Source organism: Phyllobates terribilis, unplaced genomic scaffold (genome assembly GCF_046119375.1).
Source record: "Phyllobates terribilis strain yellow unplaced genomic scaffold, ASM4611937v1 Scaffold_1268__1_contigs__length_339053, whole genome shotgun sequence".
NCBI classification, from domain to species: domain Eukaryota; kingdom Metazoa; phylum Chordata; class Amphibia; order Anura; family Dendrobatidae; genus Phyllobates; species Phyllobates terribilis.
Window position 1 is genome coordinate 56,553 of NW_027364028.1, and position 27,300 is coordinate 83,852.

The 27,300-nt window shown below is 44.8% G+C and overlaps 16 non-coding genes and 2 pseudogenes across 16 annotated transcripts; all 18 read left to right on the top strand.

The window, feature by feature from the left end:
- The first annotated feature begins 1,093 nt into the window (after nt 1-1,093).
- LOC141243695 (U2 spliceosomal RNA) lies at nt 1,094-1,284 on the top strand. Its single transcript, XR_012307748.1, has one exon. It is a non-coding gene; the product is annotated as a U2 spliceosomal RNA (small nuclear RNA).
- Nucleotides 1,285-2,399: 1,115 nt separating this feature from the next.
- Nucleotides 2,400-2,590, top strand: LOC141243706 (U2 spliceosomal RNA). Its single transcript, XR_012307759.1, has one exon. It is a non-coding gene; the product is annotated as a U2 spliceosomal RNA (small nuclear RNA).
- Nucleotides 2,591-3,705: 1,115 nt separating this feature from the next.
- LOC141243718 (U2 spliceosomal RNA) lies at nt 3,706-3,896 on the top strand. Its single transcript, XR_012307770.1, has one exon. It is a non-coding gene; the product is annotated as a U2 spliceosomal RNA (small nuclear RNA).
- A 6,100-nt stretch (nt 3,897-9,996) lies between these two features.
- Nucleotides 9,997-10,186, top strand: LOC141243741 (U2 spliceosomal RNA). Its single transcript, XR_012307789.1, has one exon. It is a non-coding gene; the product is annotated as a U2 spliceosomal RNA (small nuclear RNA).
- A 1,112-nt stretch (nt 10,187-11,298) lies between these two features.
- LOC141243731 (U2 spliceosomal RNA) lies at nt 11,299-11,489 on the top strand. Its single transcript, XR_012307782.1, has one exon. It is a non-coding gene; the product is annotated as a U2 spliceosomal RNA (small nuclear RNA).
- A 1,112-nt stretch (nt 11,490-12,601) lies between these two features.
- LOC141243744 (U2 spliceosomal RNA) lies at nt 12,602-12,792 on the top strand. Its single transcript, XR_012307791.1, has one exon. It is a non-coding gene; the product is annotated as a U2 spliceosomal RNA (small nuclear RNA).
- A 1,115-nt stretch (nt 12,793-13,907) lies between these two features.
- LOC141243755 (U2 spliceosomal RNA) lies at nt 13,908-14,098 on the top strand. The gene has a single exon (XR_012307801.1). It is a non-coding gene; the product is annotated as a U2 spliceosomal RNA (small nuclear RNA).
- Nucleotides 14,099-15,213: 1,115 nt separating this feature from the next.
- Nucleotides 15,214-15,329, top strand: LOC141243772 (U2 spliceosomal RNA; annotated as a pseudogene).
- A 524-nt stretch (nt 15,330-15,853) lies between these two features.
- LOC141243725 (U2 spliceosomal RNA) lies at nt 15,854-16,035 on the top strand. The gene has a single exon (XR_012307777.1). It is a non-coding gene; the product is annotated as a U2 spliceosomal RNA (small nuclear RNA).
- A 1,112-nt stretch (nt 16,036-17,147) lies between these two features.
- LOC141243767 (U2 spliceosomal RNA) lies at nt 17,148-17,338 on the top strand. Its single transcript, XR_012307809.1, has one exon. It is a non-coding gene; the product is annotated as a U2 spliceosomal RNA (small nuclear RNA).
- A 1,112-nt stretch (nt 17,339-18,450) lies between these two features.
- LOC141243779 (U2 spliceosomal RNA) lies at nt 18,451-18,641 on the top strand. Its single transcript, XR_012307810.1, has one exon. It is a non-coding gene; the product is annotated as a U2 spliceosomal RNA (small nuclear RNA).
- A 1,115-nt stretch (nt 18,642-19,756) lies between these two features.
- Nucleotides 19,757-19,947, top strand: LOC141243788 (U2 spliceosomal RNA). Its single transcript, XR_012307811.1, has one exon. It is a non-coding gene; the product is annotated as a U2 spliceosomal RNA (small nuclear RNA).
- A 1,115-nt stretch (nt 19,948-21,062) lies between these two features.
- On the top strand, nt 21,063-21,178 carry LOC141243773 (U2 spliceosomal RNA; annotated as a pseudogene).
- A 524-nt stretch (nt 21,179-21,702) lies between these two features.
- LOC141243727 (U2 spliceosomal RNA) lies at nt 21,703-21,884 on the top strand. The gene has a single exon (XR_012307778.1). It is a non-coding gene; the product is annotated as a U2 spliceosomal RNA (small nuclear RNA).
- Nucleotides 21,885-22,999: 1,115 nt separating this feature from the next.
- Nucleotides 23,000-23,190, top strand: LOC141243789 (U2 spliceosomal RNA). Its single transcript, XR_012307812.1, has one exon. It is a non-coding gene; the product is annotated as a U2 spliceosomal RNA (small nuclear RNA).
- A 1,115-nt stretch (nt 23,191-24,305) lies between these two features.
- LOC141243790 (U2 spliceosomal RNA) lies at nt 24,306-24,496 on the top strand. The gene has a single exon (XR_012307813.1). It is a non-coding gene; the product is annotated as a U2 spliceosomal RNA (small nuclear RNA).
- A 1,115-nt stretch (nt 24,497-25,611) lies between these two features.
- LOC141243792 (U2 spliceosomal RNA) lies at nt 25,612-25,802 on the top strand. The gene has a single exon (XR_012307814.1). It is a non-coding gene; the product is annotated as a U2 spliceosomal RNA (small nuclear RNA).
- A 1,115-nt stretch (nt 25,803-26,917) lies between these two features.
- On the top strand, nt 26,918-27,108 carry LOC141243793 (U2 spliceosomal RNA). Its single transcript, XR_012307815.1, has one exon. It is a non-coding gene; the product is annotated as a U2 spliceosomal RNA (small nuclear RNA).
- Nucleotides 27,109-27,300: the final 192 nt, after the last annotated feature.

The window sequence follows — 27,300 nt, forward strand, 5'->3', positions numbered from 1 at the left end:
AGAAAGAATTGAATTCAATGTTTTTGGTTCATTTTGCTTGTTTGTCGGATTTTGGGATGGACTCTTTGGCTTTGCTTTTCTTCTCCTCATTGGATTTTTCATGTTCAAAGTTGCAGAAGCCAGATTACAAGCTCATTTTGGTTCAACTTCAGCAACTGTGCATTGCATTGCCATGTAATGTGATGCAATGCTATCTTTCTAGCTCTCCCTTTTTACTTCCTTTTGGATAAACAGACATATTAGGCAAGCATTTTGGAGCTTTCACCTAAATAACTACAGGTGGTGAGATAAGCTGCACAATATAATTGACCTTTCAGTATATTGTTGCACACACACCATCTATTTAGCAAATGCCCTTGTTATCAACAGCAGCCTTTTAAACTCACCTGAGCTAACAGGTATGTGCGCTGGTTACTCTGCTGCGCTTAAAATTTCTTTTTTGGTTTGCTACAATGCCTTTTCTGAAACGTTGTCTCCTTCTGCTGGAACACTGACTTCTTTCATTTAATGCCTGCAGACTATAAAAGAGAACCCAACCCAAAAAGTTTGGTTGATTAGTCTGTGGCATTCTGTTAAACTGTTGCTTATGGCGGTCTCTGTGAGCTTCTCAGCGACATTCAGCCAGCCAGGTATCCTGCCTGCAGTAGATGGAATGTGGCAATGGAACGCTGGCTGCGCGTGTCATAATAGGCTCTGAGCCTTTATATACCTGTGCACAGCAGCAGCCACCTTCAGTCTGCTGCTGGACAGCCAGCAGCAGCAGCAGCAGGAGAGGTATGTAATCAGGAGCCCTCCTGCTAAGGGTAGACAGCTGCTCGTTCCACCCCACCCCCCGCCTTAATTGGTTCTCCTCCCTTCCAACGGTGTTGAGGCGGGTGGGAACAGCAGGGGGTGAAGGTGCTGTGTTTAAAGAGGTGGAGTTATGCAGATCTAAAACGCGTGGATTGCAGCAGCAGCAAGCCGAAAAGTGCAGGCATGTAAGGGATCTAGAGGTTGACAACATGTCTTCTTAACGGGAGTCCAGGAGCTCATCTCCACAAATGGACTTTTCAGGATCCTTGGGTGGCTCCGTAGTTTGAAACCAATTCTGGTTATCGCTTCTCGGCCTTTTGGCTAAGATCAAGTGTAGTATCTGTTCTTATCAGTTTAATATCTGATACGTCCCCTATCTGGGGACCATATATTAAATGGATTTTTAGAACAGGGAGATGGAAAAAGAGCTTGCTCTGTCCACTCCACGCATTGACCTGGTATTGCAGTATCTCCAGGACCGGTGCACCCCTTCTTTAATGCAGTTTCTAAAATCAGAAAGAATTGAATTCAATGTTTTTTGTTCATTTTGCTTGTTTGTCGGATTTTGGGATGGACTCTTTGGCTTTGCTTTTCTTCTCCTCATTGGATTTTTCATGTTCAAAGTTGCAGAAGCCAGATTACAAGCTCATTTTGGTTCAACTTCAGCAACTGTGCATTGCATTGCCATGTAATGTGATGCAATGCTATCTTTCTAGCTCTCCCTTTTTACTTCCTTTTGGATAAACAGACATATTAGGCAAGCATTTTGGAGCTTTCACCTAAATAACTACAGGTGGTGAGATAAGCTGCACAATATAATTGACCTTTCAGTATATTGTTGCACACACACCATCTATTTAGCAAATGCCCTTGTTATCAACAGCAGCCTTTTAAACTCACCTGAGCTAACAGGTATGTGCGCTGGTTACTCTGCTGCGCTTAAAATTTCTTTTTTGGTTTGCTACAATGCCTTTTCTGAAACGTTGTCTCCTTCTGCTGGAACACTGACTTCTTTCATTTAATGCCTGCAGACTATAAAAGAGAACCCAACCCAAAATGTTTGGTTGATTAGTCTGTGGCATTCTGTTAAACTGTTGCTTATGGCGGTCTCTGTGAGCTTCTCAGCGACATTCAGCCAGCCAGGTATCCTGCCTGCAGTAGATGGAATGTGGCAATGGAACGCTGGCTGCGCGTGTCATAATAGGCTCTGAGCCTTTATATACCTGTGCACAGCAGCAGCCACCTTCAGTCTGCTGCTGGACAGCCAGCAGCAGCAGCAGCAGGAGAGGTATGTAATCAGGAGCCCTCCTGCTAAGGGTAGACAGCTGCTCGTTCCACCCCACCCCCCGCCTTAATTGGTTCTCCTCCCTTCCAACGGTGTTGAGGCGGGTGGGAACAGCAGGGGGTGAAGGTGCTGTGTTTAAAGAGGTGGAGTTATGCAGATCTAAAACGCGTGGATTGCAGCAGCAGCAAGCCGAAAAGTGCAGGCATGTAAGGGATCTAGAGGTTGACAACATGTCTTCTTAACGGGAGTCCAGGAGCTCATCTCCACAAATGGACTTTTCAGGATCCTTGGGTGGCTCCGTAGTTTGAAACCAATTCTGGTTATCGCTTCTCGGCCTTTTGGCTAAGATCAAGTGTAGTATCTGTTCTTATCAGTTTAATATCTGATACGTCCCCTATCTGGGGACCATATATTAAATGGATTTTTAGAACAGGGAGATGGAAAAAGAGCTTGCTCTGTCCACTCCACGCATTGACCTGGTATTGCAGTATCTCCAGGACCGGTGCACCCCTTCTTTAATGCAGTTTCTAAAATCAGAAAGAATTGAATTCAATGTTTTTTGTTCATTTTGCTTGTTTGTCGGATTTTGGGATGGACTCTTTGGCTTTGCTTTTCTTCTCCTCATTGGATTTTTCATGTTCAAAGTTGCAGAAGCCAGATTACAAGCTCATTTTGGTTCAACTTCAGCAACTGTGCATTGCATTGCCATGTAATGTGATGCAATGCTATCTTTCTAGCTCTCCCTTTTTACTTCCTTTTGGATAAACAGACATATTAGGCAAGCATTTTGGAGCTTTCACCTAAATAACTACAGGTGGTGAGATAAGCTGCACAATATAATTGACCTTTCAGTATATTGTTGCACACACACCATCTATTTAGCAAATGCCCTTGTTATCAACAGCAGCCTTTTAAACTCACCTGAGCTAACAGGTATGTGCGCTGGTTACTCTGCTGCGCTTAAAATTTCTTTTTTGGTTTGCTACAATGCCTTTTCTGAAACGTTGTCTCCTTCTGCTGGAACACTGACTTCTTTCATTTAATGCCTGCAGACTATAAAAGAGAACCCAACCCAAAATGTTTGGTTGATTAGTCTGTGGCATTCTGTTAAACTGTTGCTTATGGCGGTCTCTGTGAGCTTCTCAGCGACATTCAGCCAGCCAGGTATCCTGCCTGCAGTAGATGGAATGTGGCAATGGAACGCTGGCTGCGCGTGTCATAATAGGCTCTGAGCCTTTATATACCTGTGCACAGCAGCAGCCACCTTCAGTCTGCTGCTGGACAGCCAGCAGCAGCAGCAGCAGGAGAGGTATGTAATCAGGAGCCCTCCTGCTAAGGGTAGACAGCTGCTCGTTCCACCCCACCCCCCGCCTTAATTGGTTCTCCTCCCTTCCAACGGTGTTGAGGCGGGTGGGAACAGCAGGGGGTGAAGGTGCTGTGTTTAAAGAGGTGGAGTTATGCAGATCTAAAACGCGTGGATTGCAGCAGCAGCAAGCCGAAAAGTGCAGGCATGTAAGGGATCTAGAGGTTGACAACATGTCTTCTTAACGGGAGTCCAGGAGCTCATCTCCACAAATGGACTTTTCAGGATCCTTGGGTGGCTCCGTAGTTTGAAACCAATTCTGGTTATCGCTTCTCGGCCTTTTGGCTAAGATCAAGTGTAGTATCTGTTCTTATCAGTTTAATATCTGATACGTCCCCTATCTGGGGACCATATATTAAATGGATTTTTAGAACAGGGAGATGGAAAAAGAGCTTGCTCTGTCCACTCCACGCATTGACCTGGTATTGCAGTATCTCCAGGACCGGTGCACCCCTTCTTTAATGCAGTTTCTAAAATCAGAAAGAATTGAATTCAATGTTTTTGGTTCATTTTGCTTGTTTGTCGGATTTTGGGATGGACTCTTTGGCTTTGCTTTTCTTCTCCTCATTGGATTTTTCATGTTCAAAGTTGCAGAAGCCAGATTACAAGCTCATTTTGGTTCAACTTCAGCAACTGTGCATTGCATTGCCATGTAATGTGATGCAATGCTATCTTTCTAGCTCTCCCTTTTTACTTCCTTTTGGATAAACAGACATATTAGGCAAGCATTTTGGAGCTTTCACCTAAATAACTACAGGTGGTGAGATAAGCTGCACAATATAATTGACCTTTCAGTATATTGTTGCACACACACCATCTATTTAGCAAATGCCCTTGTTATCAACAGCAGCCTTTTAAACTCACCTGAGCTAACAGGTATGTGCGCTGGTTACTCTGCTGCGCTTAAAATTTCTTTTTTGGTTTGCTACAATGCCTTTTCTGAAACGTTGTCTCCTTCTGCTGGAACACTGACTTCTTTCATTTAATGCCTGCAGACTATAAAAGAGAACCCAACCCAAAAAGTTTGGTTGATTAGTCTGTGGCATTCTGTTAAACTGTTGCTTATGGCGGTCTCTGTGAGCTTCTCAGCGACATTCAGCCAGCCAGGTATCCTGCCTGCAGTAGATGGAATGTGGCAATGGAACGCTGGCTGCGCGTGTCATAATAGGCTCTGAGCCTTTATATACCTGTGCACAGCAGCAGCCACCTTCAGTCTGCTGCTGGACAGCCAGCAGCAGCAGCAGCAGGAGAGGTATGTAATCAGGAGCCCTCCTGCTAAGGGTAGACAGCTGCTCGTTCCACCCCACCCCCCGCCTTAATTGGTTCTCCTCCCTTCCAACGGTGTTGAGGCGGGTGGGAACAGCAGGGGGTGAAGGTGCTGTGTTTAAAGAGGTGGAGTTATGCAGATCTAAAACGCGTGGATTGCAGCAGCAGCAAGCCGAAAAGTGCAGGCATGTAAGGGATCTAGAGGTTGACAACATGTCTTCTTAACGGGAGTCCAGGAGCTCATCTCCACAAATGGACTTTTCAGGATCCTTGGGTGGCTCCGTAGTTTGAAACCAATTCTGGTTATCGCTTCTCGGCCTTTTGGCTTAGATCTTGTATCTGGTCAGAAGGATCCTATAGTGTCTCCCCCTCGGCCTTGCAGCATCGCCACTTAGGTGGCTTAAGCTGCCTGCTGCTATTGGGGGGGTCCAGAGGAAACGAGTGGTGATAATGGGCGTCAAGATTCGCTATGCCGGGACCGATGATATTCGGGTCAAAAATGCTTTTCGCATTGATATTGAGGAGTCGAGGAGGAATTTCTTTAACCTGCGGTTCTTGGTGGAAGTCGTCATCTTCAAGATTTTGAATGTTGGTCGTGGAGACATCATTTGCCTACAGGAGTTCCCAAAGAATGGCCGGTACGTTTTAGTCCTTGATCGTATGGCAGCTTGCCAGAATCTTTTCAAGACTCTAAAGGATCAGCAAGCCTTGGATCATCCGGCTCTTGATGGGCTTACATTTACGGTATTGTATACTAAGGGGGAAGTGCCAGTTGTTGTGTTTATGCACAACCCCCTTGTGGATGTGGAGGACATTACTAGATTCCTGAACCGTCATTGCAGCTATGTGTCCTACTCACACAAGGTGAGGAATGAGGTGGGCTTGTGGACTGGCAAACACAAGTTTTTTGTACGGTTCCAGGAGGACCCCCAGGGACCTGGGGGTATCCACTACCCTCCCCTCAGTTTTGCCATCGGGAGGGATAGAGGGTATATGTATTTTCCTGGTGCTCCGCGGTTTTGCAGGAAGTGTAAATCCTTTGGACACTACCAAGAGGACTGCACGGTGGAGAAGTTTTGTGGGAAATGCAATAAAGAGGGTCATCTGGCAATGGAGTGTACTAACTCCATGGTTTGTAATGCATGTGGCGAGGAGGGACACGCTTTCAAGGACTGTCCCCATCGTTCCAGGTCATATGCAGAGGCCGTGTCCCCACGTCCTACTACTGCCGCCACTATTGGTGAGGCGATCGAGGCAGTAAGGGACTTCATGGAAGAGATGGAGCAAGCACCCGATCCTGCTGGTGGAAGCGCTGTTGAGATAGAGCCTGCAGATATGTCAATTCTGCTTGATGTGAGTGGTGAGGGAGAAGTGAGCGGTTCACTCTCCACAACGCCGGTGTTGGCTTTGGAAAGCTCAGAGGCAATTCATGAAGGTGGTGGTGGCCAGGGTGACTTCACCGGGGCTGTGGTGAGGCCCCCTGATGAGGACTCTGATGTGTCTTCTGCAAAGAAGTTCCGGCCAGATTTTTCACCTGCCAGTATTGGGAGCATCAGCCCCTTAAGTGATAGGAGCTATCCCGAGAGCTACAGTGCCTCTCCTAGGAGGTCTTTTTTGGAGGAGGGGGCCAGCATTCTCTGCTTAACATCAGGAATCGAGTTTCAAGACGAGAAAGGTTGACTCTTCGGTGGGGGGTATGTTCTTTTTTACCGAATATGGTTAAAAAATGGGCTCCAACATGGGCTGTAGTGTACTGTCAATAAATGTAAGGCTTATAAAATCTAAGCCTAGAAGATTGGCTATACTGGAAGAACTAAAAAATCTTGGAGCAAATATTTACTGTCTGCAAGAGTGCGGAATTGAAGAGTCACCTCCTGAAAAGGACTGGGTATATGGGCATAGCATTTGGTCAGGTTCAATGACAAACAAAAATGATGGTGTGGGGATTTTGTTGGGGAATAGGGATTTAAGTTTTGAAAATTATATGGTGGTGGAGCCAGGTCGTTGTATAATGGCAGTGGTTAAGGGGAGAGGGTGGAGGGTGAAAATTGTTAACGTGTATTGTCCAATTAACAAAGGGGATAGGTTAGCACTATTAGAGAAAATACGTTTATTTTTGCCTGGAAGGATTCCAATATTATTAGTTGGTGATTTCAATTGTGTTTCTGAAGGGGAAATTGATGTCACAGGTAAGGTCCTTAATCAAATTACATCTGATTTTTCTTTTTTAGATGCAGCGGAATTTTTGAGTAAGCCACCACCGGCCACATATAGAGCTGATAGGGGAGGAATAGTGTCCAGGATTGACCGCATGCTGTATACAAATAGAGGTTTGGTGTGTAAATTTTTTAAACAGCATGTTTTTTCTTTCACAGACCATGAATGTTTGTGGGGTATGTTTGAAGGTGATAAAAAAATGGTGCATGGTGTTGGGGTATGGAAGCTAAATGTTAGGTTGTTAGAGGATGTTAGGGTTATGAGAGACTTCGAAAGTAAGTATGAATGGTGGAGGTCTAGGAAAAATAATTTTGTGGATGTGACTGTATGGTGGGATTGGGTGAAAGTGGAAATTAAGAATTTTTTTAGGAGGTGGGGTTATAAAAAAGCAGCAATTGAAAGAGGCAGATTTAAAGATTTAAATATGAGGATTGAGTGGTTACATAAAATGAGTATGAAAGGAATTGATGTTAGTGATCAACTCAGAGGAGCGAGAGATGAGATGAAGCGTGTTTTGGAAAAGCGTGGGAAGGAAATTATTTTTAGGACGAGAGTTGAGCATTTGGATATGGATGAGAAGTGTACGAGGTACTTTTTTAAAAAAATGTGCAGTAAAAAAGATGAGTTGGATGAGGTTGTAAATGATAATGGTATGACTGTGGTTGGAAGGGAAGTGTTGGATGAGGTACATAGTTTCTATAGTAGTTTATTTGAGTCTAAATGGGTGGATGGGGGTTTGAAAGAGCATGTGTTAGGTATGTTGGAGAGTCAGCTTGAAGCAGGGGAACGTGAATGTTTGAGTGAGGATATTGTTTTTGATGAGGTCAAAAAGGCGGTGGATGGTGCGAAAAAGAATAAAACACCTGGGAAAGATGGGTTGCCTGTGGAGTTTTATGTAAAAGCATGGGATGTGATTGGTGTTGATTTTGTGGAGGTATGTCAATATATGTGGATGAATGGTGTACTTTGTAATTCCATGAAAGAAGGAGTAGTTGTTTTACTATATAAGAAGGGTGAGAAAAAGAATTTGTGTAATTGGAGGCCGATTACATTACTCAATGCAGATTATAAAGTCTTTAGCAAAATTCTGGCTAACCGTATGCGTGGGGTGATTGGAAGTGTGGTTGGTGATGATCAAGTGTGCGCGGTGCCAGGTAGGTGTATGACTGATAACCTCTTGTTGTTGCGGGACGTAATTGGAGATTGTATGTTTAGGAAGGGGAAATGTATGGTTTTTTGTGTGGATTTTGAGAAAGCTTTTGATAGAGTGTCGCATGCGTTTATGTTTGAGGTGTTAGTTAGGATGGGTTTTCCTAGTGTTTTTGTGAATGCCATAAGGTGTTTGTATGATGGTGTGGTGAGTGAAGTGTTAGTGAATGGATGTTTGAGTGAGAAGGTGTGCATAAAATCAGGGGTCAGGCAGGGGTGTCCGTTGTCCCCTGTCCTGTTTATAAGTGTGATTGAGCCCCTGTTGTGCATGATTCGGAAAGAGAAAGTGATGAATGGTCTTCTGATCCCAGGGAGTGGTGGAAAGACTGTAAAGGTAATGGGGTATATGGACGATGTTGTTGTGGTGAGTGATAATATGGCTGCTATGAATCGAGCAAGGTTGCTTTTAGATTTCTTTTGTGGTGCATCTGGTTTTAGGGTGAATTGGGGGAAGTGTAGCTATAAGTGTTTCGGGGATTCGAGTGTTAGGATGGATGGTGTGATATGTGAAGAAGGTGCTATTAAGGTTTTGGGGGTGTGGTTTAACAAAGATCTGAAAGGGAATGAGAGTTGGGATGAATGCGGTAAGAGGATTGAACAGAAGTTAAATTTTTGGAGGTTGCGGGACTTGACATTGTCAGGCAAAGTCCTTATTATTAAGTCAGTGATTCTTCCTATGTTACTTTTTGTGTCAGTGGTTTTTCCAGCCCCTTATAGGGGTTTTAGGCGGATTGAGAAGCTAATTTTTACGTTTTATTTGGGAAGTAAGATGGAAAAACTTAAAAGGGAATATTTGTGTAAGTTACGTGAACATGGGGGAATGGATTTCCCAAATTTTGAATTTTGTCTTGGTTTAAATTATATTAAAACAGTGGTTGTTCTGTTAGGTAGGGATAACAAGACGGCTTTTATGATTAAATATATGGCTGGATGTATGTTGTTTGGGTTGAAATGGATGAGAAGGGATGCAAGAGTGCCTGTTTCGTTTAAATGTCCAGTGTGGTATGAGTTTGTTGAAAAATTTGTTGTCAAGCATGATTTGTTGGATGTTCCTATGGGTGATTTCAAAGTGATAAGGAATGTAAGGAGAAGGATGCGTGTTAGAGAGTTTGAATGTAACATTAGGGGCTTGAGATCGAGTGAAGCGTTGTGTGTATGGAGGAACCTGAGTATAAAAGGAATATCGAATAGGCAGCGTGATATCGTATGGATGAGTTTGCATGAGATTTTGCCTGTGAGAGAGGTACAGAAGAGGAGGGATCTGATTAGAACAGAGGTATGTCCGAGGGATGGATGTGGGGCGAGTGAAACTGTTATGCATTTGGTTTGGAATTGTGATTATGCTCAGAGTGTTTGGAAGGGAGTGGGTGGTTTATGCAAGGAACTAGCGGGCGTGAATTTTATAAATTGGAGAGTGGTAATGTTTGGGATGGGTGCAAGTAGCCGGGTGAAAGAGAGATTGTTGTGGTTGATAATGGCATGTGTAATAGAAAGTCTGTGGGACGTTAGGAATTTGTGTTTATTTAAAAGGAAAATAATCTCAGTTAATATTTGTGTTAGGATGGTTTTGTCAAGGTTATACATAGTTTATTTATGGGACAGCCGTGGCGGTGGTGGCTCTGATTCAGAAGGTTTTTGGAAAGTCAAAAAATGGAGGTCACTGGTAAAGTACCAGTAAGTCCTTGTTTAAGTGTTGTGATCTGTCTTTTTTTATGATAATGGTATGTTTTATAGTTTTTTTGTCCATTCAAAAGGTATTACAACTGTTTCAGTATAAAGTTATAAATATGAAATAAAGAAAGTACCATTATGATGTAAGACTGGGCAACGTAGTATGAGTTTTTATACTATTGATTGTTGCTTGAAAAATTTTACTGAATGGTATAAAAAAAAAAAAAAAATCTGTTCTTATCAGTTTAATATCTGATACGTCCCCTATCTGGGGACCATATATTAAATGGATTTTTAGAACAGGGAGATGGAAAAAGAGCTTGCTCTGTCCACTCCACGCATTGACCTGGTATTGCAGTATCTCCAGGACCGGTGCACCCCTTCTTTAATGCAGTTTCTAAAATCAGAAAGAATTGAATTCAATGTTTTTTGTTCATTTTGCTTGTTTGTCGGATTTTGGGATGGACTCTTTGGCTTTGCTTTTCTTCTCCTCATTGGATTTTTCATGTTCAAAGTTGCAGAAGCCAGATTACAAGCTCATTTTGGTTCAACTTCAGCAACTGTGCATTGCATTGCCATGTAATGTGATGCAATGCTATCTTTCTAGCTCTCCCTTTTTACTTCCTTTTGGATAAACAGACATATTAGGCAAGCATTTTGGAGCTTTCACCTAAATAACTACAGGTGGTGAGATAAGCTGCACAATATAATTGACCTTTCAGTATATTGTTGCACACACACCATCTATTTAGCAAATGCCCTTGTTATCAACAGCAGCCTTTTAAACTCACCTGAGCTAACAGGTATGTGCGCTGGTTACTCTGCTGCGCTTAAAATTTCTTTTTTGGTTTGCTACAATGCCTTTTCTGAAACGTTGTCTCCTTCTGCTGGAACACTGACTTCTTTCATTTAATGCCTGCAGACTATAAAAGAGAACCCAACCCAAAAAGTTTGGTTGATTAGTCTGTGGCATTCTGTTAAACTGTTGCTTATGGCGGTCTCTGTGAGCTTCTCAGCGACATTCAGCCAGCCAGGTATCCTGCCTGCAGTAGATGGAATGTGGCAATGGAACGCTGGCTGCGCGTGTCATAATAGGCTCTGAGCCTTTATATACCTGTGCACAGCAGCAGCCACCTTCAGTCTGCTGCTGGACAGCCAGCAGCAGCAGCAGGAGAGGTATGTAATCAGGAGCCCTCCTGCTAAGGGTAGACAGCTGCTCGTTCCACCCCACCCCCCGCCTTAATTGGTTCTCCTCCCTTCCAACGGTGTTGAGGCGGGTGGGAACAGCAGGGGGTGAAGGTGCTGTGTTTAAAGAGGTGGAGTTATGCAGATCTAAAACGCGTGGATTGCAGCAGCAGCAAGCCGAAAAGTGCAGGCATGTAAGGGATCTAGAGGTTGACAACATGTCTTCTTAACGGGAGTCCAGGAGCTCATCTCCACAAATGGACTTTTCAGGATCCTTGGGTGGCTCCGTAGTTTGAAACCAATTCTGGTTATCGCTTCTCGGCCTTTTGGCTAAGATCAAGTGTAGTATCTGTTCTTATCAGTTTAATATCTGATACGTCCCCTATCTGGGGACCATATATTAAATGGATTTTTAGAACAGGGAGATGGAAAAAGAGCTTGCTCTGTCCACTCCACGCATTGACCTGGTATTGCAGTATCTCCAGGACCGGTGCACCCCTTCTTTAATGCAGTTTCTAAAATCAGAAAGAATTGAATTCAATGTTTTTTGTTCATTTTGCTTGTTTGTCGGATTTTGGGATGGACTCTTTGGCTTTGCTTTTCTTCTCCTCATTGGATTTTTCATGTTCAAAGTTGCAGAAGCCAGATTACAAGCTCATTTTGGTTCAACTTCAGCAACTGTGCATTGCATTGCCATGTAATGTGATGCAATGCTATCTTTCTAGCTCTCCCTTTTTACTTCCTTTTGGATAAACAGACATATTAGGCAAGCATTTTGGAGCTTTCACCTAAATAACTACAGGTGGTGAGATAAGCTGCACAATATAATTGACCTTTCAGTATATTGTTGCACACACACCATCTATTTAGCAAATGCCCTTGTTATCAACAGCAGCCTTTTAAACTCACCTGAGCTAACAGGTATGTGCGCTGGTTACTCTGCTGCGCTTAAAATTTCTTTTTTGGTTTGCTACAATGCCTTTTCTGAAACGTTGTCTCCTTCTGCTGGAACACTGACTTCTTTCATTTAATGCCTGCAGACTATAAAAGAGAACCCAACCCAAAAAGTTTGGTTGATTAGTCTGTGGCATTCTGTTAAACTGTTGCTTATGGCGGTCTCTGTGAGCTTCTCAGCGACATTCAGCCAGCCAGGTATCCTGCCTGCAGTAGATGGAATGTGGCAATGGAACGCTGGCTGCGCGTGTCATAATAGGCTCTGAGCCTTTATATACCTGTGCACAGCAGCAGCCACCTTCAGTCTGCTGCTGGACAGCCAGCAGCAGCAGCAGGAGAGGTATGTAATCAGGAGCCCTCCTGCTAAGGGTAGACAGCTGCTCGTTCCACCCCACCCCCCGCCTTAATTGGTTCTCCTCCCTTCCAACGGTGTTGAGGCGGGTGGGAACAGCAGGGGGTGAAGGTGCTGTGTTTAAAGAGGTGGAGTTATGCAGATCTAAAACGCATGGATTGCAGCAGCAGCAAGCCGAAAAGTGCAGGCATGTAAGGGATCTAGAGGTTGACAACATGTCTTCTTAACGGGAGTCCAGGAGCTCATCTCCACAAATGGACTTTTCAGGATCCTTGGGTGGCTCCGTAGTTTGAAACCAATTCTGGTTATCGCTTCTCGGCCTTTTGGCTAAGATCAAGTGTAGTATCTGTTCTTATCAGTTTAATATCTGATACGTCCCCTATCTGGGGACCATATATTAAATGGATTTTTAGAACAGGGAGATGGAAAAAGAGCTTGCTCTGTCCACTCCACGCATTGACCTGGTATTGCAGTATCTCCAGGACCGGTGCACCCCTTCTTTAATGCAGTTTCTAAAATCAGAAAGAATTGAATTCAATGTTTTTTGTTCATTTTGCTTGTTTGTCGGATTTTGGGATGGACTCTTTGGCTTTGCTTTTCTTCTCCTCATTGGATTATTCATGTTCAAAGTTGCAGAAGCCAGATTACAAGCTCATTTTGGTTCAACTTCAGCAACTGTGCATTGCATTGCCATGTAATGTGATGCAATGCTATCTTTCTAGCTCTCCCTTTTTACTTCCTTTTGGATAAACAGACATATTAGGCAAGCATTTTGGAGCTTTCACCTAAATAACTACAGGTGGTGAGATAAGCTGCACAATATAATTGACCTTTCAGTATATTGTTGCACACACACCATCTATTTAGCAAATGCCCTTGTTATCAACAGCAGCCTTTTAAACTCACCTGAGCTAACAGGTATGTGCGCTGGTTACTCTGCTGCGCTTAAAATTTCTTTTTTGGTTTGCTACAATGCCTTTTCTGAAACGTTGTCTCCTTCTGCTGGAACACTGACTTCTTTCATTTAATGCCTGCAGACTATAAAAGAGAACCCAACCCAAAAAGTTTGGTTGATTAGTCTGTGGCATTCTGTTAAACTGTTGCTTATGGCGGTCTCTGTGAGCTTCTCAGCGACATTCAGCCAGCCAGGTATCCTGCCTGCAGTAGATGGAATGTGGCAATGGAACGCTGGCTGCGCGTGTCATAATAGGCTCCGAGCCTTTATATACCTGTGCACAGCAGCAGCCACCTTCAGTCTGCTGCTGGACAGCCAGCAGCAGCAGCAGCAGGAGAGGTATGTAATCAGGAGCCCTCCTGCTAAGGGTAGACAGCTGCTCGTTCCACCCCACCCCCCGCCTTAATTGGTTCTCCTCCCTTCCAACGGTGTTGAGGCGGGTGGGAACAGCAGGGGGTGAAGGTGCTGTGTTTAAAGAGGTGGAGTTATGCAGATCTAAAACGCGTGGATTGCAGCAGCAGCAAGCCGAAAAGTGCAGGCATGTAAGGGATCTAGAGGTTGACAACATGTCTTCTTAACGGGAGTCCAGGAGCTCATCTCCACAAATGGACTTTTCAGGATCCTTGGGTGGCTCCGTAGTTTGAAACCAATTCTGGTTATCGCTTCTCGGCCTTTTGGCTAAGATCAAGTGTAGTATCTGTTCTTATCAGTTTAATATCTGATACGTCCCCTATCTGGGGACCATATATTAAATGGATTTTTAGAACAGGGAGATGGAAAAAGAGCTTGCTCTGTCCACTCCACGCATTGACCTGGTATTGCAGTATCTCCAGGACCGGTGCACCCCTTCTTTAATGCAGTTTCTAAAATCAGAAAGAATTGAATTCAATGTTTTTTGTTCATTTTGCTTGTTTGTCGGATTTTGGGATGGACTCTTTGGCTTTGCTTTTCTTCTCCTCATTGGATTTTTCATGTTCAAAGTTGCAGAAGCCAGATTACAAGCTCATTTTGGTTCAACTTCAGCAACTGTGCATTGCATTGCTATGTAATGTGATGCAATGCTATCTTTCTAGCTCTCCATTTTTACTTCCTTTTGGATAAACAGACATATTAGGCAAGCATTTTGGAGCTTTCACCTAAATAACTACAGGTGGTGAGATAAGCTGCACAATATAATTGACCTTTCAGTATATTGTTGCACACACACCATCTATTTAGCAAATGCCCTTGTAATCAACAGCAGCCTTTTAAACTCACCTGAGCTAACAGGTATGTGCGCTGGTTACTCTGCTGCGCTTAAAATTTCTTTTTTGGTTTGCTACAATGCCTTTTCTGAAACGTTGTCTCCTTCTGCTGGAACACTGACTTCTTTCATTTAATGCCTGCAGACTATAAAAGAGAACCCAACCCAAAAAGTTTGGTTGATTAGTCTGTGGCATTCTGTTAAACTGTTGCTTATGGCGGTCTCTGTGAGCTTCTCAGCGACATTCAGCCAGCCAGGTATCCTGCCTGCAGTAGATGGAATGTGGCAATGGAACGCTGGCTGCGCGTGTCATAATAGGCTCTGAGCCTTTATATACCTGTGCACAGCAGCAGCCACCTTCAGTCTGCTGCTGGACAGCCAGCAGCAGCAGCAGCAGGAGAGGTATGTAATCAGGAGCCCTCCTGCTAAGGGTAGACAGCTGCTCGTTCCACCCCACCCCCCGCCTTAATTGGTTCTCCTCCCTTCCAACGGTGTTGAGGCGGGTGGGAACAGCAGGGGGTGAAGGTGCTGTGTTTAAAGAGGTGGAGTTATGCAGATCTAAAACGCGTGGATTGCAGCAGCAGCAAGCCGAAAAGTGCAGGCATGTAAGGGATCTAGAGGTTGACAACATGTCTTCTTAACGGGAGTCCAGGAGCTCATCTCCACAAATGGACTTTTCAAGATCCTTGGGTGGCTCCGTAGTTTGAAACCAATTCTGGTTATCGCTTCTCGGCCTTTTGGCTAAGATCAAGTGTAGTATCTTTTGAAAAGGCAGTTTTGTCCTTGGGCTGCCCTAGTAAATTGATGCATATTACACACTGGTTTGGTGCACTTGTTAGTACGCCAGGTGGCTCATAGAGTTATCTGATGGAAAACATGGCCCTCCAGGATCGAAGTCACTAGGCTGGGTAAGTGTGAGGGCTTTGGAGCAATGTGCCCCAGGAGTAGGCGCCCTGGTGGGAGTCCAAGCTTACTGGGACTGGGAACCCCAGAAAGACTTGGCTTCGTAGCACGCCGCACCTTTGCCAATCATACTTTCTGAGCAACCCCCCCTATTCCTGGCCTCCGGGCTAGGAAGGGGAATTTTTATAAACCCGGTCGGAGGTCCGGTCAGCTTTGGGCTGAGAAACCAACACAGGCTCCAGCTCCACTAGGGTGGCAGCCTAGATGGAAGCTGGGAGCACGAAAACGGCTCTTCTCCGGCTTCGGCTAGGGAGAGCATCGGAGATCCCTGACCCTCGCTGTGGCCTTCTGGCTCGGAGGGATGGGGATGGTTTATTGGGGACCCTCTCCTCCGGGAAGGGTCCACATGAATCCTCGCCTCGTGCGCTGTTTTGGTGTGACTTCGGTCACATTTTTCAGTGCCTTGGATGCAGCTTCAATCAAAAAATCTGTTCTTATCAGTTTAATATCTGATACGTCCCCTATCTGGGGACCATATATTAAATGGATTTTTAGAACAGGGAGATGGAAAAAGAGCTTGCTTTGTCCACTCCACGCATTGACCTGGTATTGCAGTATCTCCAGGACCGGTGCACCCCTTCTTTAATGCAGTTTCTAAAATCAGAAAGAATTGAATTCAATGTTTTTTGTTCATTTTGCTTGTTTGTCGGATTTTGGGATGGACTCTTTGGCTTTGCTTTTCTTCTCCTCATTGGATTTTTCATGTTCAAAGTTGCAGAAGCCAGATTACAAGCTCATTTTGGTTCAACTTCAGCAACTGTGCATTGCATTGCCATGTAATGTGATGCAATGCTATCTTTCTAGCTCTCCCTTTTTACTTCCTTTTGGATAAACAGACATATTAGGCAAGCATTTTGGAGCTTTCACCTAAATAACTACAGGTGGTGAGATAAGCTGCACAATATAATTGACCTTTCAGTATATTGTTGCACACACACCATCTATTTAGCAAATGCCCTTGTTATCAACAGCAGCCTTTTAAACTCACCTGAGCTAACAGGTATGTGCGCTGGTTACTCTGCTGCGCTTAAAATTTCTTTTTTGGTTTGCTACAATGCCTTTTCTGAAACGTTGTCTCCTTCTGCTGGAACACTGACTTCTTTCATTTAATGCCTGCAGACTATAAAAGAGAACCCAACCCAAAAAGTTTGGTTGATTAGTCTGTGGCATTCTGTTAAACTGTTGCTTATGGCGGTCTCTGTGAGCTTCTCAGCGACATTCAGCCAGCCAGGTATCCTGCCTGCAGTAGATGGAATGTGGCAATGGAACGCTGGCTGCGCGTGTCATAATAGGCTCTGAGCCTTTATATACCTGTGCACAGCAGCAGCCACCTTCAGTCTGCTGCTGGACAGCCAGCAGCAGCAGCAGGAGAGGTATGTAATCAGGAGCCCTCCTGCTAAGGGTAGACAGCTGCTCGTTCCACCCCACCCCCCGCCTTAATTGGTTCTCCTCCCTTCCAACGGTGTTGAGGCGGGTGGGAACAGCAGGGGGTGAAGGTGCTGTGTTTAAAGAGGTGGAGTTATGCAGATCTAAAACGCGTGGATTGCAGCAGCAGCAAGCCGAAAAGTGCAGGCATGTAAGGGATCTAGAGGTTGACAACATGTCTTCTTAACGGGAGTCCAGGAGCTCATCTCCACAAATGGACTTTTCAGGATCCTTGGGTGGCTCCGTAGTTTGAAACCAATTCTGGTTATCGCTTCTCGGCCTTTTGGCTAAGATCAAGTGTAGTATCTGTTCTTATCAGTTTAATATCTGATACGTCCCCTATCTGGGGACCATATATTAAATGGATTTTTAGAACAGGGAGATGGAAAAAGAGCTTGCTCTGTCCACTCCACGCATTGACCTGGTATTGCAGTATCTCCAGGACCGGTGCACCCCTTCTTTAATGCAGTTTCTAAAATCAGAAAGAATTGAATTCAATGTTTTTTGTTCATTTTGCTTGTTTGTCGGATTTTGGGATGGACTCTTTGGCTTTGCTTTTCTTCTCCTCATTGGATTTTTCATGTTCAAAGTTGCAGAAGCCAGATTACAAGCTCATTTTGGTTCAACTTCAGCAACTGTGCATTGCATTGCCATGTAATGTGATGCAATGCTATCTTTCTAGCTCTCCCTTTTTACTTCCTTTTGGATAAACAGACATATTAGGCAAGCATTTTGGAGCTTTCACCTAAATAACTACAGGTGGTGAGATAAGCTGCACAATATAATTGACCTTTCAGTATATTGTTGCACACACACCATCTATTTAGCAAATGCCCTTGTTATCAACAGCAGCCTTTTAAACTCACCTGAGCTAACAGGTATGTGCGCTGGTTACTCTGCTGCGCTTAAAATTTCTTTTTTGGTTTGCTACAATGCCTTTTCTGAAACGTTGTCTCCTTCTGCTGGAACACTGACTTCTTTCATTTAATGCCTGCAGACTATAAAAGAGAACCCAACCCAAAAAGTTTGGTTGATTAGTCTGTGGCATTCTGTTAAACTGTTGCTTATGGCGGTCTCTGTGAGCTTCTCAGCGACATTCAGCCAGCCAGGTATCCTGCCTGCAGTAGATGGAATGTGGCAATGGAACGCTGGCTGCGCGTGTCATAATAGGCTCTGAGCCTTTATATACCTGTGCACAGCAGCAGCCACCTTCAGTCTGCTGCTGGACAGCCAGCAGCAGCAGCAGGAGAGGTATGTAATCAGGAGCCCTCCTGCTAAGGGTAGACAGCTGCTCGTTCCACCCCACCCCCCGCCTTAATTGGTTCTCCTCCCTTCCAACGGTGTTGAGGCGGGTGGGAACAGCAGGGGGTGAAGGTGCTGTGTTTAAAGAGGTGGAGTTATGCAGATCTAAAACGCATGGATTGCAGCAGCAGCAAGCCGAAAAGTGCAGGCATGTAAGGGATCTAGAGGTTGACAACATGTCTTCTTAACGGGAGTCCAGGAGCTCATCTCCACAAATGGACTTTTCAGGATCCTTGGGTGGCTCCGTAGTTTGAAACCAATTCTGGTTATCGCTTCTCGGCCTTTTGGCTAAGATCAAGTGTAGTATCTGTTCTTATCAGTTTAATATCTGATACGTCCCCTATCTGGGGACCATATATTAAATGGATTTTTAGAACAGGGAGATGGAAAAAGAGCTTGCTCTGTCCACTCCACGCATTGACCTGGTATTGCAGTATCTCCAGGACCGGTGCACCCCTTCTTTAATGCAGTTTCTAAAATCAGAAAGAATTGAATTCAATGTTTTTTGTTCATTTTGCTTGTTTGTCGGATTTTGGGATGGACTCTTTGGCTTTGCTTTTCTTCTCCTCATTGGATTATTCATGTTCAAAGTTGCAGAAGCCAGATTACAAGCTCATTTTGGTTCAACTTCAGCAACTGTGCATTGCATTGCCATGTAATGTGATGCAATGCTATCTTTCTAGCTCTCCCTTTTTACTTCCTTTTGGATAAACAGACATATTAGGCAAGCATTTTGGAGCTTTCACCTAAATAACTACAGGTGGTGAGATAAGCTGCACAATATAATTGACCTTTCAGTATATTGTTGCACACACACCATCTATTTAGCAAATGCCCTTGTTATCAACAGCAGCCTTTTAAACTCACCTGAGCTAACAGGTATGTGCGCTGGTTACTCTGCTGCGCTTAAAATTTCTTTTTTGGTTTGCTACAATGCCTTTTCTGAAACGTTGTCTCCTTCTGCTGGAACACTGACTTCTTTCATTTAATGCCTGCAGACTATAAAAGAGAACCCAACCCAAAAAGTTTGGTTGATTAGTCTGTGGCATTCTGTTAAACTGTTGCTTATGGCGGTCTCTGTGAGCTTCTCAGCGACATTCAGCCAGCCAGGTATCCTGCCTGCAGTAGATGGAATGTGGCAATGGAACGCTGGCTGCGCGTGTCATAATAGGCTCCGAGCCTTTATATACCTGTGCACAGCAGCAGCCACCTTCAGTCTGCTGCTGGACAGCCAGCAGCAGCAGCAGCAGGAGAGGTATGTAATCAGGAGCCCTCCTGCTAAGGGTAGACAGCTGCTCGTTCCACCCCACCCCCCGCCTTAATTGGTTCTCCTCCCTTCCAACGGTGTTGAGGCGGGTGGGAACAGCAGGGGGTGAAGGTGCTGTGTTTAAAGAGGTGGAGTTATGCAGATCTAAAACGCGTGGATTGCAGCAGCAGCAAGCCGAAAAGTGCAGGCATGTAAGGGATCTAGAGGTTGACAACATGTCTTCTTAACGGGAGTCCAGGAGCTCATCTCCACAAATGGACTTTTCAGGATCCTTGGGTGGCTCCGTAGTTTGAAACCAATTCTGGTTATCGCTTCTCGGCCTTTTGGCTAAGATCAAGTGTAGTATCTGTTCTTATCAGTTTAATATCTGATACGTCCCCTATCTGGGGACCATATATTAAATGGATTTTTAGAACAGGGAGATGGAAAAAGAGCTTGCTCTGTCCACTCCACGCATTGACCTGGTATTGCAGTATCTCCAGGACCGGTGCACCCCTTCTTTAATGCAGTTTCTAAAATCAGAAAGAATTGAATTCAATGTTTTTTGTTCATTTTGCTTGTTTGTCGGATTTTGGGATGGACTCTTTGGCTTTGCTTTTCTTCTCCTCATTGGATTTTTCATGTTCAAAGTTGCAGAAGCCAGATTACAAGCTCATTTTGGTTCAACTTCAGCAACTGTGCATTGCATTGCTATGTAATGTGATGCAATGCTATCTTTCTAGCTCTCCATTTTTACTTCCTTTTGGATAAACAGACATATTAGGCAAGCATTTTGGAGCTTTCACCTAAATAACTACAGGTGGTGAGATAAGCTGCACAATATAATTGACCTTTCAGTATATTGTTGCACACACACCATCTATTTAGCAAATGCCCTTGTTATCAACAGCAGCCTTTTAAACTCACCTGAGCTAACAGGTATGTGCGCTGGTTACTCTGCTGCGCTTAAAATTTCTTTTTTGGTTTGCTACAATGCCTTTTCTGAAACGTTGTCTCCTTCTGCTGGAACACTGACTTCTTTCATTTAATGCCTGCAGACTATAAAAGAGAACCCAACCCAAAAAGTTTGGTTGATTAGTCTGTGGCATTCTGTTAAACTGTTGCTTATGGCGGTCTCTGTGAGCTTCTCAGCGACATTCAGCCAGCCAGGTATCCTGCCTGCAGTAGATGGAATGTGGCAATGGAACGCTGGCTGCGCGTGTCATAATAGGCTCTGAGCCTTTATATACCTGTGCACAGCAGCAGCCACCTTCAGTCTGCTGCTGGACAGCCAGCAGCAGCAGCAGCAGGAGAGGTATGTAATCAGGAGCCCTCCTGCTAAGGGTAGACAGCTGCTCGTTCCACCCCACCCCCCGCCTTAATTGGTTCTCCTCCCTTCCAACGGTGTTGAGGCGGGTGGGAACAGCAGGGGGTGAAGGTGCTGTGTTTAAAGAGGTGGAGTTATGCAGATCTAAAACGCGTGGATTGCAGCAGCAGCAAGCCGAAAAGTGCAGGCATGTAAGGGATCTAGAGGTTGACAACATGTCTTCTTAACGGGAGTCCAGGAGCTCATCTCCACAAATGGACTTTTCAAGATCCTTGGGTGGCTCCGTAGTTTGAAACCAATTCTGGTTATCGCTTCTCGGCCTTTTGGCTAAGATCAAGTGTAGTATCTTTTGAAAAGGCAGTTTTGTCCTTGGGCTGCCCTAGTAAATTGATGCATATTACACACTGGTTTGGTGCACTTGTTAGTACGCCAGGTGGCTCATAGAGTTATCTGATGGAAAACATGGCCCTCCAGGATCGAAGTCACTAGGCTGGGTAAGTGTGAGGGCTTTGGAGCAATGTGCCCCAGGAGTAGGCGCCCTGGTGGGAGTCCAAGCTTACTGGGACTGGGAACCCCAGAAAGACTTGGCTTCGTAGCACGCCGCACCTTTGCCAATCATACTTTCTGAGCAACCCCCCCTATTCCTGGCCTCCGGGCTAGGAAGGGGAATTTTTATAAACCCGGTCGGAGGTCCGGTCAGCTTTGGGCTGAGAAACCAACACAGGCTCCAGCTCCACTAGGGTGGCAGCCTAGATGGAAGCTGGGAGCACGAAAACGGCTCTTCTCCGGCTTCGGCTAGGGAGAGCATCGGAGATCCCTGACCCTCGCTGTGGCCTTCTGGCTCGGAGGGATGGGGATGGTTTATTGGGGACCCTCTCCTCCGGGAAGGGTCCACATGAATCCTCGCCTCGTGCGCTGTTTTGGTGTGACTTCGGTCACATTTTTCAGTGCCTTGGATGCAGCTTCAATCAAAAAATCTGTTCTTATCAGTTTAATATCTGATACGTCCCCTATCTGGGGACCATATATTAAATGGATTTTTAGAACAGGGAGATGGAAAAAGAGCTTGCTTTGTCCACTCCACGCATTGACCTGGTATTGCAGTATCTCCAGGACCGGTGCACCCCTTCTTTAATGCAGTTTCTAAAATCAGAAAGAATTGAATTCAATGTTTTTTGTTCATTTTGCTTGTTTGTCGGATTTTGGGATGGACTCTTTGGCTTTGCTTTTCTTCTCCTCATTGGATTTTTCATGTTCAAAGTTGCAGAAGCCAGATTACAAGCTCATTTTGGTTCAACTTCAGCAACTGTGCATTGCATTGCCATGTAATGTGATGCAATGCTATCTTTCTAGCTCTCCCTTTTTACTTCCTTTTGGATAAACAGACATATTAGGCAAGCATTTTGGAGCTTTCACCTAAATAACTACAGGTGGTGAGATAAGCTGCACAATATAATTGACCTTTCAGTATATTGTTGCACACACACCATCTATTTAGCAAATGCCCTTGTTATCAACAGCAGCCTTTTAAACTCACCTGAGCTAACAGGTATGTGCGCTGGTTACTCTGCTGCGCTTAAAATTTCTTTTTTGGTTTGCTACAATGCCTTTTCTGAAACGTTGTCTCCTTCTGCTGGAACACTGACTTCTTTCATTTAATGCCTGCAGACTATAAAAGAGAACCCAACCCAAAAAGTTTGGTTGATTAGTCTGTGGCATTCTGTTAAACTGTTGCTTATGGCGGTCTCTGTGAGCTTCTCAGCGACATTCAGCCAGCCAGGTATCCTGCCTGCAGTAGATGGAATGTGGCAATGGAACGCTGGCTGCGCGTGTCATAATAGGCTCTGAGCCTTTATATACCTGTGCACAGCAGCAGCCACCTTCAGTCTGCTGCTGGACAGCCAGCAGCAGCAGCAGCAGGAGAGGTATGTAATCAGGAGCCCTCCTGCTAAGGGTAGACAGCTGCTCGTTCCACCCCACCCCCCGCCTTAATTGGTTCTCCTCCCTTCCAACGGTGTTGAGGCGGGTGGGAACAGCAGGGGGTGAAGGTGCTGTGTTTAAAGAGGTGGAGTTATGCAGATCTAAAACGCGTGGATTGCAGCAGCAGCAAGCCGAAAAGTGCAGGCATGTAAGGGATCTAGAGGTTGACAACATGTCTTCTTAACGGGAGTCCAGGAGCTCATCTCCACAAATGGACTTTTCAGGATCCTTGGGTGGCTCCGTAGTTTGAAACCAATTCTGGTTATCGCTTCTCGGCCTTTTGGCTAAGATCAAGTGTAGTATCTGTTCTTATCAGTTTAATATCTGATACGTCCCCTATCTGGGGACCATATATTAAATGGATTTTTAGAACAGGGAGATGGAAAAAGAGCTTGCTCTGTCCACTCCACGCATTGACCTGGTATTGCAGTATCTCCAGGACCGGTGCACCCCTTCTTTAATGCAGTTTCTAAAATCAGAAAGAATTGAATTCAATGTTTTTTGTTCATTTTGCTTGTTTGTCGGATTTTGGGATGGACTCTTTGGCTTTGCTTTTCTTCTCCTCATTGGATTTTTCATGTTCAAAGTTGCAGAAGCCAGATTACAAGCTCATTTTGGTTCAACTTCAGCAACTGTGCATTGCATTGCCATGTAATGTGATGCAATGCTATCTTTCTAGCTCTCCCTTTTTACTTCCTTTTGGATAAACAGACATATTAGGCAAGCATTTTGGAGCTTTCACCTAAATAACTACGGGTGGTGAGATAAGCTGCACAATATAATTGACCTTTCAGTATATTGTTGCACACACACCATCTATTTAGCAAATGCCCTTGTTATCAACAGCAGCCTTTTAAACTCACCTGAGCTAACAGGTATGTGCGCTGGTTACTCTGCTGCGCTTAAAATTTCTTTTTTGGTTTGCTACAATGCCTTTTCTGAAACGTTGTCTCCTTCTGCTGGAACACTGACTTCTTTCATTTAATGCCTGCAGACTATAAAAGAGAACCCAACCCAAAAAGTTTGGTTGATTAGTCTGTGGCATTCTGTTAAACTGTTGCTTATGGCGGTCTCTGTGAGCTTCTCAGCGACATTCAGCCAGCCAGGTATCCTGCCTGCAGTAGATGGAATGTGGCAATGGAACGCTGGCTGCGCGTGTCATAATAGGCTCTGAGCCTTTATATACCTGTGCACAGCAGCAGCCACCTTCAGTCTGCTGCTGGACAGCCAGCAGCAGCAGCAGCAGGAGAGGTATGTAATCAGGAGCCCTCCTGCTAAGGGTAGACAGCTGCTCGTTCCACCCCACCCCCCGCCTTAATTGGTTCTCCTCCCTTCCAACGGTGTTGAGGCGGGTGGGAACAGCAGGGGGTGAAGGTGCTGTGTTTAAAGAGGTGGAGTTATGCAGATCTAAAACGCGTGGATTGCAGCAGCAGCAAGCCGAAAAGTGCAGGCATGTAAGGGATCTAGAGGTTGACAACATGTCTTCTTAACGGGAGTCCAGGAGCTCATCTCCACAAATGGACTTTTCAGGATCCTTGGGTGGCTCCGTAGTTTGAAACCAATTCTGGTTATCGCTTCTCGGCCTTTTGGCTAAGATCAAGTGTAGTATCTGTTCTTATCAGTTTAATATCTGATACGTCCCCTATCTGGGGACCATATATTAAATGGATTTTTAGAACAGGGAGATGGAAAAAGAGCTTGCTCTGTCCACTCCACGCATTGACCTGGTATTGCAGTATCTCCAGGACCGGTGCACCCCTTCTTTAATGCAGTTTCTAAAATCAGAAAGAATTGAATTCAATGTTTTTTGTTCATTTTGCTTGTTTGTCGGATTTTGGGATGGACTCTTTGGCTTTGCTTTTCTTCTCCTCATTGGATTTTTCATGTTCAAAGTTGCAGAAGCCAGATTACAAGCTCATTTTGGTTCAACTTCAGCAACTGTGCATTGCATTGCCATGTAATGTGATGCAATGCTATCTTTCTAGCTCTCCCTTTTTACTTCCTTTTGGATAAACAGACATATTAGGCAAGCATTTTGGAGCTTTCACCTAAATAACTACAGGTGGTGAGATAAGCTGCACAATATAATTGACCTTTCAGTATATTGTTGCACACACACCATCTATTTAGCAAATGCCCTTGTTATCAACAGCAGCCTTTTAAACTCACCTGAGCTAACAGGTATGTGCGCTGGTTACTCTGCTGCGCTTAAAATTTCTTTTTTGGTTTGCTACAATGCCTTTTCTGAAACGTTGTCTCCTTCTGCTGGAACACTGACTTCTTTCATTTAATGCCTGCAGACTATAAAAGAGAAGCCAACCCAAAAAGTTTGGTTGATTAGTCTGTGGCATTCTGTTAAACTGTTGCTTATGGCGGTCTCTGTGAGCTTCTCAGCGACATTCAGCCAGCCAGGTATCCTGCCTGCAGTAGATGGAATGTGGCAATGGAACGCTGGCTGCGCGTGTCATAATAGGCTCTGAGCCTTTATATACCTGTGCACAGCAGCAGCCACCTTCAGTCTGCTGCTGGACAGCCAGCAGCAGCAGCAGCAGGAGAGGTATGTAATCAGGAGCCCTCCTGCTAAGGGTAGACAGCTGCTCGTTCCACCCCACCCCCCGCCTTAATTGGTTCTCCTCCCTTCCAACGGTGTTGAGGCGGGTGGGAACAGCAGGGGGTGAAGGTGCTGTGTTTAAAGAGGTGGAGTTATGCAGATCTAAAACGCGTGGATTGCAGCAGCAGCAAGCCGAAAAGTGCAGGCATGTAAGGGATCTAGAGGTTGACAACATGTCTTCTTAACGGGAGTCCAGGAGCTCATCTCCACAAATGGACTTTTCAGGATCCTTGGGTGGCTCCGTAGTTTGAAACCAATTCTGGTTATCGCTTCTCGGCCTTTTGGCTAAGATCAAGTGTAGTATCTGTTCTTATCAGTTTAATATCTGATACGTCCCCTATCTGGGGACCATATATTAAATGGATTTTTAGAACAGGGAGATGGAAAAAGAGCTTGCTCTGTCCACTCCACGCATTGACCTGGTATTGCAGTATCTCCAGGACCGGTGCACCCCTTCTTTAATGCAGTTTCTAAAATCAGAAAGAATTGAATTCAATGTTTTTTGTTCATTTTGCTTGTTTGTCGGATTTTGGGATGGACTCTTTGGCTTTGCTTTTCTTCTCCTCATTGGATTTTTCATGTTCAAAGTTGCAGAAGCCAGATTACAAGCTCATTTTGGTTCAACTTCAGCAACTGTGCATTGCATTGCCATGTAATGTGATGCAATGCTATCTTTCTAGCTCTCCCTTTTTACTTCCTTTTGGATAAACAGACATATTAGGCAAGCATTTTGGAGCTTTCACCTAAATAACTACGGGTGGTGAGATAAGCTGCACAATATAATTGACCTTTCAGTATATTGTTGCACACACACCATCTATTTAGCAAATGCCCTTGTTATCAACAGCAGCCTTTTAAACTCACCTGAGCTAACAGGTATGTGCGCTGGTTACTCTGCTGCGCTTAAAATTTCTTTTTTGGTTTGCTACAATGCCTTTTCTGAAACGTTGTCTCCTTCTGCTGGAACACTGACTTCTTTCATTTAATGCCTGCAGACTATAAAAGAGAACCCAACCCAAAAAGTTTGGTTGATTAGTCTGTGGCATTCTGTTAAACTGTTGCTTATGGCGGTCTCTGTGAGCTTCTCAGCGACATTCAGCCAGCCAGGTATCCTGCCTGCAGTAGATGGAATGTGGCAATGGAACGCTGGCTGCGCGTGTCATAATAGGCTCTGAGCCTTTATATACCTGTGCACAGCAGCAGCCACCTTCAGTCTGCTGCTGGACAGCCAGCAGCAGCAGCAGCAGGAGAGGTATGTAATCAGGAGCCCTCCTGCTAAGGGTAGACAGCTGCTCGTTCCACCCCACCCCCCGCCTTAATTGGTTCTCCTCCCTTCCAACGGTGTTGAGGCGGGTGGGAACAGCAGGGGGTGAAGGTGCTGTGTTTAAAGAGGTGGAGTTATGCAGATCTAAAACGCGTGGATTGCAGCAGCAGCAAGCCGAAAAGTGCAGGCATGTAAGGGATCTAGAGGTTGACAACATGTCTTCTTAACGGGAGTCCAGGAGCTCATCTCCACAAATGGACTTTTCAGGATCCTTGGGTGGCTCCGTAGTTTGAAACCAATTCTGGTTATCGCTTCTCGGCCTTTTGGCTAAGATCAAGTGTAGTATCTGTTCTTATCAGTTTAATATCTGATACGTCCCCTATCTGGGGACCATATATTAAATGGATTTTTAGAACAGGGAGATGGAAAAAGAGCTTGCTCTGTCCACTCCACGCATTGACCTGGTATTGCAGTATCTCCAGGACCGGTGCACCCCTTCTTTAATGCAGTTTCTAAAATCAGAAAGAATTGAATTCAATGTTTTTTGTTCATTTTGCTTGTTTGTCGGATTTTGGGATGGACTCTTTGGCTTTGCTTTTCTTCTCCTCATTGGATTTTTCATGTTCAAAGTTGCAGAAGCCAGATTACAAGCTCATTTTGGTTCAACTTCAGCAACTGTGCATTGCATTG